The following is a 7,759-nucleotide window of genomic DNA, read 5'->3' on the forward strand; positions in this document are numbered from 1 at the left end:
ATCGTGCCGTAATCGGCCCCGTTTGGCTTCGCCCGAGTGCCAGCACTCACTCGGCCAAAAACGGCGAACATCCGAGCAGCGTTTCCCACTTTCGCATCGGCGTCCCGAAGCCCGCCCCGGCAGACGCGGTTTGCCCTACTCGAGCGACGGTCGCCGGCGATCACGTCGAAAGGCGCCGAATTCGTGCACGAATCGATGCTTCTTGGTCTCGCAGGAGGGCCGCCACTCACTCCTGCAAAAACGGCGAAGATCCGAGTTGCGCTTCCCACTTTTTCGTCGGCGTCCCGAACTACGCCCCGGCTGACGCGGTTTACCGTACTCGTGCGACGGTCGCCGGCGGGCACTTCAAAATACGCCGATTTCGTGGGCGCATTCACGCTGTTTCGCTTCCCCGGAGTGCCAACACTCACTCTGCCGAAAGCGGCGATCATCCGAGCGGCGGTTCCCACTTTTGCGTCGGCTTCGCAAACGGCGCCCCGGCAGACGCGCTCGTGCGACGTACTCGTGCGACGGTCGCCGGCGAGCACGTCGAAAGACGCCGATATCGTGCTCGAATCGACCCCGTTTCGCTTCGCCGGAGTGCTGCCAGTCACGGCGCAGAAAACGGCGAACAAGTGTTTTTTTTTTTTTTCCTAGAATTTGTGTTATAGAAGGCACATTTGATATCGGACGATAATTTTCAACTTTATCACGCGCACCGATTTTCGTGTAGAGGTTTGCAAGTTTATGGGAATTTCTCCACTTGGAATAATGCGATTTAGTAGTACTACGAGAACTTCATGGATGTACTCAAGGGTACGGGGCAAGTCAGTTACGTCAACACCTGCAGATTTTTTACACTTCAAACTGAAAATTGTTGGTTGTGAGTCCTCGTGTGATATTAAAGGCCGATTCGCTAACACATAGAACAAAGAAAGAAAGGAAGAAAAAACGCCCGCGCTCGCTCAAGAAACCTGGGTTCGCAACAAGTGGCAACAACAAGCAACCGAGCGAGTGCGCCAAAACCCGTGGCGGCCGAACAAACGCGAAGTCCCAACCGCGTCAGCCGGGGCGGCACGGGACAGGAAAAATCACTTCAGCCGGGGCGGCGGGGCACCGAATAAACCTCGTCACCTCGTCGCAGGATAAAAGAGGAAACAAAAAGTCTAAACAGCGTCTGCTGGAGCGAATGCGTAATAAAACAACAACAACAACAAAAAAAAACACCCGCGCTCAAGAAGTCTGCAATCCTCACAAAAGGCGACTGTGACCGAGCAGCGTCAGCCGGGGCCGTGCGGAAACGGAAAAACCGCGACTACCGGGGCGTCGAGGCACCGAAAAATCCACTTCAGCCGCGGCGAAAAAAAAAAACAAAAAGAAAGACGGAGGGGGGGGGGGGAACCACGTCTGCCGGGGCGAAGGAAAAAAAAAAACGCGTCTGCCGGGGCGAGCCCGGGTGCGGCACCACCGGGAAAACTGTGGCAAACAGACATGGCGATCGAGTGAGTGGGCCGCCAGCCAGGCTCAGCCAAAAAGTGCAAAGTCCGAACTGCGTCAGCCGGGGCGGCAAAAACCGCGTCAGCCGGGGCGGCGCAAAAAACCGCGTCTGCCGGGGCGGCACGAAACCGCGTCAGCCGGGGCGGGGCGAAAACTGCGTCAGCCGGGGCGAAAGAAAAAAAAAACGCGTCTGCCGGGGCAAGCCCGGGTGCGGCACCACCGGGAAAACTGTGGCAAACAGACATGGCGATCGAGTGAGTGGGCCGCCAGCCAGGCACAGCCGAAAAGTGCAAAGTCCGAACCGTGTCAGCCGGGGCGACGCAAAAACCGCGTCAGCCGGGGCGGCGCGAAAACCGCGTCAGCCGGGGCGGCACGAAACCGCGTCAGCCGGGGCGGCGCGAAAACTGCGTCAGCCGGGGCGGCGCGAAAACCTCGTCAGCCGGGGCGAGCGAAAAGGGGGGGGGGGGAACCACGTCTGCCGGGGCGAAAGAAAAAAAAACGCGTCTGCCGGGGCGAGCCCGGGTGCGGCACCACCGGGAAGACTGTGGCAAACAGACATGGCGATCGAGTGAGTGGGCCGCCAGCCAGGCTCAGCCCAAAAAGTGCTAAGTCCGAACTGCGTCAGCCGGGGCGGCGCGAAAACCGCGTCTGCCGGGGCGGCACGAAACCGCGTCAGCCGGGGCGGCGCGAAAACTGCGTCAGCCGGGGCGAGCCCGGGTGCGGCACCACCGGGAAAACTGTGGCAAACAGACATGGCGATCGAGTGAGTGGGCCGCCAGCCAGGCACAGCCGAAAAGTGCTAAGTCCGAACTGCGTCAGCCGGGGCGGCAAAAACCGCGTCAGCCGGGGCGGCGCAAAAAACCGCGTCTGCCGGGGCGGCACGAAACCGCGTCAGCCGGGGCGGCGCGAAAACTGCGTCAGCCGGGGCGAAAGAAAAAAAAAACGCGTCTGCCGGGGCGAGCCCGGGTGCGGCACCACCGGGAAAACTGTGGCAAACAGACATGGCGATCGAGTGAGTGGGCCGCCAGCCAGGCACAGCCGAAAAGTGCTAAGTCCGAACTGCGTCTGCCGGGGCGGCACGAAACCGCGTCAGCCGGGGCGGCGCGAAAACCGCGTCTGCCGGGGCGGCACGAAACCGCGTCAGCCGGGGCGGCGCGAAAACTGCGTCAGCCGGGGCGAGCCCGGGTGCGGCACCACCGGGAAAACTGTGGCAAACAGACATGGCGATCGAGTGAGTGGGCCGCCAGCCAGGCACAGCCGAAAAGTGCAAAGTCCGAACCGTGTCAGCCGGGGCGACGCAAAAACCGCGTCAGCCGGGGCGGCGCGAAAACCGCGTCAGCCGGGGCGGCACGAAACCGCGTCAGCCGGGGCGGCGCGAAAACTGCGTCAGCCGGGGCGGCGCGAAAACCTCGTCAGCCGGGGCGAGCGAAAAGGGGGGGGGGGGGAACCACGTCTGCCGGGGCGAAAGAAAAAAAAACGCGTCTGCCGGGGCGAGCCCGGGTGCGGCACCACCGGGAAGACTGTGGCAAACAGACATGGCGATCGAGTGAGTGGGCCGCCAGCCAGGCTCAGCCCAAAAAGTGCTAAGTCCGAACTGCGTCAGCCGGGGCGGCGCGAAAACCGCGTCTGCCGGGGCGGCACGAAACCGCGTCAGCCGGGGCGGCGCGAAAACTGCGTCAGCCGGGGCGAGCCCGGGTGCGGCACCACCGGGAAAACTGTGGCAAACAGACATGGCGATCGAGTGAGTGGGCCGCCAGCCAGGCACAGCCGAAAAGTGCTAAGTCCGAACTGCGTCAGCCGGGGCGGCAAAAACCGCGTCAGCCGGGGCGGCGCAAAAAACCGCGTCTGCCGGGGCGGCACGAAACCGCGTCAGCCGGGGCGGCGCGAAAACTGCGTCAGCCGGGGCGAAAGAAAAAAAAAAACGCGTCTGCCGGGGCGAGCCCGGGTGCGGCACCACCGGGAAAACTGTGGCAAACAGACATGGCGATCGAGTGAGTGGGCCGCCAGCCAGGCACAGCCGAAAAGTGCTAAGTCCGAACTGCGTCTGCCGGGGCGGCACGAAACCGCGTCAGCCGGGGCGGCGCGAAAACCGCGTCTGCCGGGGCGGCACGAAACCGCGTCAGCCGGGGCGGCGCGAAAACTGCGTCAGCCGGGGCGAGCCCGGGTGCGGCACCACCGGGAAAACTGTGGCAAACAGACATGGCGATTGAGTGAGTGGGCCGCCAGCCAGGCACAGCCGAAAAGTGCTAAGTCCGAACTGCGTCTGCCGGGGCGGCACGAAACCGCGTCAGCCGGGGCGGCGCGAAAACCGCGTCTGCCGGGGCGGCACGAAACCGCGTCAGCCGGGGCGGCGCGAAAACTGCGTCAGCCGGGGCGAGCCCGGGTGCGGCACCACCGGGAAAACTGTGGCAAACAGACATGGCGATCGAGTGAGTGGGCCGCCAGCCAGGCACAGCCGAAAAGTGCAAAGTCCGAACCGTGTCAGCCGGGGCGACGCAAAAACCGCGTCAGCCGGGGCGGCGCGAAAACCGCGTCAGCCGGGGCGGCACGAAACCGCGTCAGCCGGGGCGGCGCGAAAACTGTGTCAGCCGGGGCGGCGCGAAAACCTCGTCAGCCGGGGCGAGCGAAAAGGGGGGGGGGGGGAACCACGTCTGCCGGGGCGAAAGAAAAAAAAACGCGTCTGCCGGGGCGAGCCCGGGTGCGGCACCACCGGGAAGACTGTGGCAAACAGACATGGCGATCGAGTGAGTGGGCCGCCAGCCAGGCTCAGCCCAAAAAGTGCTAAGTCCGAACTGCGTCAGCCGGGGCGGCGCGAAAACCGCGTCTGCCGGGGCGGCACGAAACCGCGTCAGCCGGGGCGGCGCGAAAACTGCGTCAGCCGGGGCGAGCCCGGGTGCGGCACCACCGGGAAAACTGTGGCAAACAGACATGGCGATCGAGTGAGTGGGCCGCCAGCCAGGCACAGCCGAAAAGTGCTAAGTCCGAACTGCGTCAGCCGGGGCGGCAAAAACCGCGTCAGCCGGGGCGGCGCAAAAAACCGCGTCTGCCGGGGCGGCACGAAACCGCGTCAGCCGGGGCGGCGCGAAAACTGCGTCAGCCGGGGCGAAAGAAAAAAAAAACGCGTCTGCCGGGGCGAGCCCGGGTGCGGCACCACCGGGAAAACTGTGGCAAACAGACATGGCGATCGAGTGAGTGGGCCGCCAGCCAGGCACAGCCGAAAAGTGCTAAGTCCGAACTGCGTCTGCCGGGGCGGCACGAAACCGCGTCAGCCGGGGCGGCGCGAAAACCGCGTCTGCCGGGGCGGCACGAAACCGCGTCAGCCGGGGCGGCGCGAAAACTGCGTCAGCCGGGGCGAGCCCGGGTGCGGCACCACCGGGAAAACTGTGGCAAACAGACATGGCGATTGAGTGAGTGGGCCGCCAGCCAGGCACAGCCGAAAAGTGCTAAGTCCGAACTGCGTCTGCCGGGGCGGCACGAAACCGCGTCAGCCGGGGCGGCGCGAAAACCGCGTCTGCCGGGGCGGCACGAAACCGCGTCAGCCGGGGCGGCGCGAAAACCGCGTCTGCCGGGGCGGCACGAAACCGCGTCAGCCGGGGCGGCGCGAAAACTGCGTCAGCCGGGGCGAGCCCGGGTGCGGCACCACCGGGAAGACTGTGGCAAACAGACATGGCGATCGAGTGAGTGGGCCGCCAGCCAGGCTCAGCCCAAAAAGTGCTAAGTCCGAACTGCGTCAGCCGGGGCGGCGCGAAAACCGCGTCTGCCGGGGCGGCACGAAACCGCGTCAGCCGGGGCGGCGCGAAAACTGCGTCAGCCGGGGCGAGCCCGGGTGCGGCACCACCGGGAAAACTGTGGCAAACAGACATGGCGATCGAGTGAGTGGGCCGCCAGCCAGGCACAGCCGAAAAGTGCTAAGTCCGAACTGCGTCAGCCGGGGCGGCAAAAACCGCGTCAGCCGGGGCGGCGCAAAAAACCGCGTCTGCCGGGGCGGCACGAAACCGCGTCAGCCGGGGCGGCGCGAAAACTGCGTCAGCCGGGGCGAAAGAAAAAAAAACGCGTCTGCCGGGGCGAGCCCGGGTGCGGCACCACCGGGAAAACTGTGGCAAACAGACATGGCGATCGAGTGAGTGGGCCGCCAGCCAGGCACAGCCGAAAAGTGCTAAGTCCGAACTGCGTCTGCCGGGGCGGCACGAAACCGCGTCAGCCGGGGCGGCGCGAAAACCGCGTCTGCCGGGGCGGCACGAAACCGCGTCAGCCGGGGCGGCGCGAAAACTGCGTCAGCCGGGGCGAGCCCGGGTGCGGCACCACCGGGAAGACTGTGGCAAACAGACATGGCGATCGAGTGAGTGGGCCGCCAGCCAGGCTCAGCCCAAAAAGTGCTAAGTCCGAACTGCGTCAGCCGGGGCGGCGCGAAAACCGCGTCTGCCGGGGCGGCACGAAACCGCGTCAGCCGGGGCGGCGCGAAAACTGCGTCAGCCGGGGCGAGCCCGGGTGCGGCACCACCGGGAAAACTGTGGCAAACAGACATGGCGATCGAGTGAGTGGGCCGCCAGCCAGGCACAGCCGAAAAGTGCTAAGTCCGAACTGCGTCAGCCGGGGCGGCAAAAACCGCGTCAGCCGGGGCGGCGCAAAAAACCGCGTCTGCCGGGGCGGCACGAAACCGCGTCAGCCGGGGCGGCGCGAAAACTGCGTCAGCCGGGGCGAAAGAAAAAAAAAACGCGTCTGCCGGGGCGAGCCCGGGTGCGGCACCACCGGGAAAACTGTGGCAAACAGACATGGCGATCGAGTGAGTGGGCCGCCAGCCAGGCACAGCCGAAAAGTGCTAAGTCCGAACTGCGTCTGCCGGGGCGGCACGAAACCGCGTCAGCCGGGGCGGCGCGAAAACCGCGTCTGCCGGGGCGGCACGAAACCGCGTCAGCCGGGGCGGCGCGAAAACTGCGTCAGCCGGGGCGAGCCCGGGTGCGGCACCACCGGGAAAACTGTGGCAAACAGACATGGCGATTGAGTGAGTGGGCCGCCAGCCAGGCACAGCCGAAAAGTGCTAAGTCCGAACTGCGTCTGCCGGGGCGGCACGAAACCGCGTCAGCCGGGGCGGCGCGAAAACCGCGTCTGCCGGGGCGGCACGAAACCGCGTCAGCCGGGGCGGCGCGAAAACTGCGTCAGCCGGGGCGAGCCCGGGTGCGGCACCACCGGGAAAACTGTGGCAAACAGACATGGCGATCGAGTGAGTGGGCCGCCAGCCAGGCACAGCCGAAAAGTGCTAAGTCCGAACTGCGTCAGCCGGGGCGGCAAAAACCGCGTCAGCCGGGGCGGCGCAAAAACCGCGTCTGCCGGGGCGAAATCAAAAAAAAAAAACAAAGAAAAAAGCCCGCGCTTAATCAAAAGAAAACAAAGAAAAAAGCTTGCGCTTAATCAAAAGAAAACAAACAAAAAAAGTTCGCGCTTAAGCCTGGCGGTGGAACCACCGGGGCAAACAGACCTGGCGATCGAGTGAGTGGGCCGCCAGCCGGGGTGAGCCAAAAAGTGCAAAGTCCGAACCGCGTCAGCCGGGGCGACGCAAAAACCGCGTCAGCCGGGGCGGCGCGAAAACCGCGTCAGCCGGGGCGGCGCGAAAACCGCGTCAGCCGGGGCGGCGCAAAAACTGCGTCAGCCGGGGCGGCACGGAAAAACGAAAACCGCGTCAGCCGGGGCGGCACGGAAAAACGAAAACCGCGTCAGCCGGGGCGACATCAAAATGAGGAAAAAAAAAAAAAACTGCCTTAGGACACCTGCGTACACTTTCATGCGTTTGGGCATATCTCTCTGTAACACGCGCGCCCCTCGTTACGCGCGGCACTCTGTTTTCTCCGACACCCATATTTCGGCGGCATGTGGCACGCGCGCCCGTCCCTACGCACGGCACACCGCAGTGCTTTCTCGATATTTTTCTTTTCCTCCAACACCGTCATCTATAGGCTTTTAGTGACCTGTTGCTCGTGGCACAAGTTCGCTAGCTCTGACACCTCTTGCATGCGCACCGTTTTTGCGCACGGTGCTATGCCGCAAAGCACGGCAGTCGCATGCGTTTCTCTCAGGCACCTCTTTTTTGACACAACGCTGTGGTGCTTAGAAACACACGCGCCGCTTTTGCGCACAGAACTCCACCGTACAGCACGGTAGTCACGTTTGTTCCACACGAACAGCAGTGTGCATCGTGCTACGACACTTTGAAAGCTTTTTCTTCCGAGTCTCGACCGCGCTGTTCCTTTCGTACTTGGCGCGATTTTGGGACCAGCTTTGTTTTAAA

Source organism: Rhipicephalus microplus, unplaced genomic scaffold (assembly GCF_043290135.1).
Source record: "Rhipicephalus microplus isolate Deutch F79 unplaced genomic scaffold, USDA_Rmic scaffold_317, whole genome shotgun sequence".
Classification (NCBI taxonomy): domain Eukaryota; kingdom Metazoa; phylum Arthropoda; class Arachnida; order Ixodida; family Ixodidae; genus Rhipicephalus; species Rhipicephalus microplus.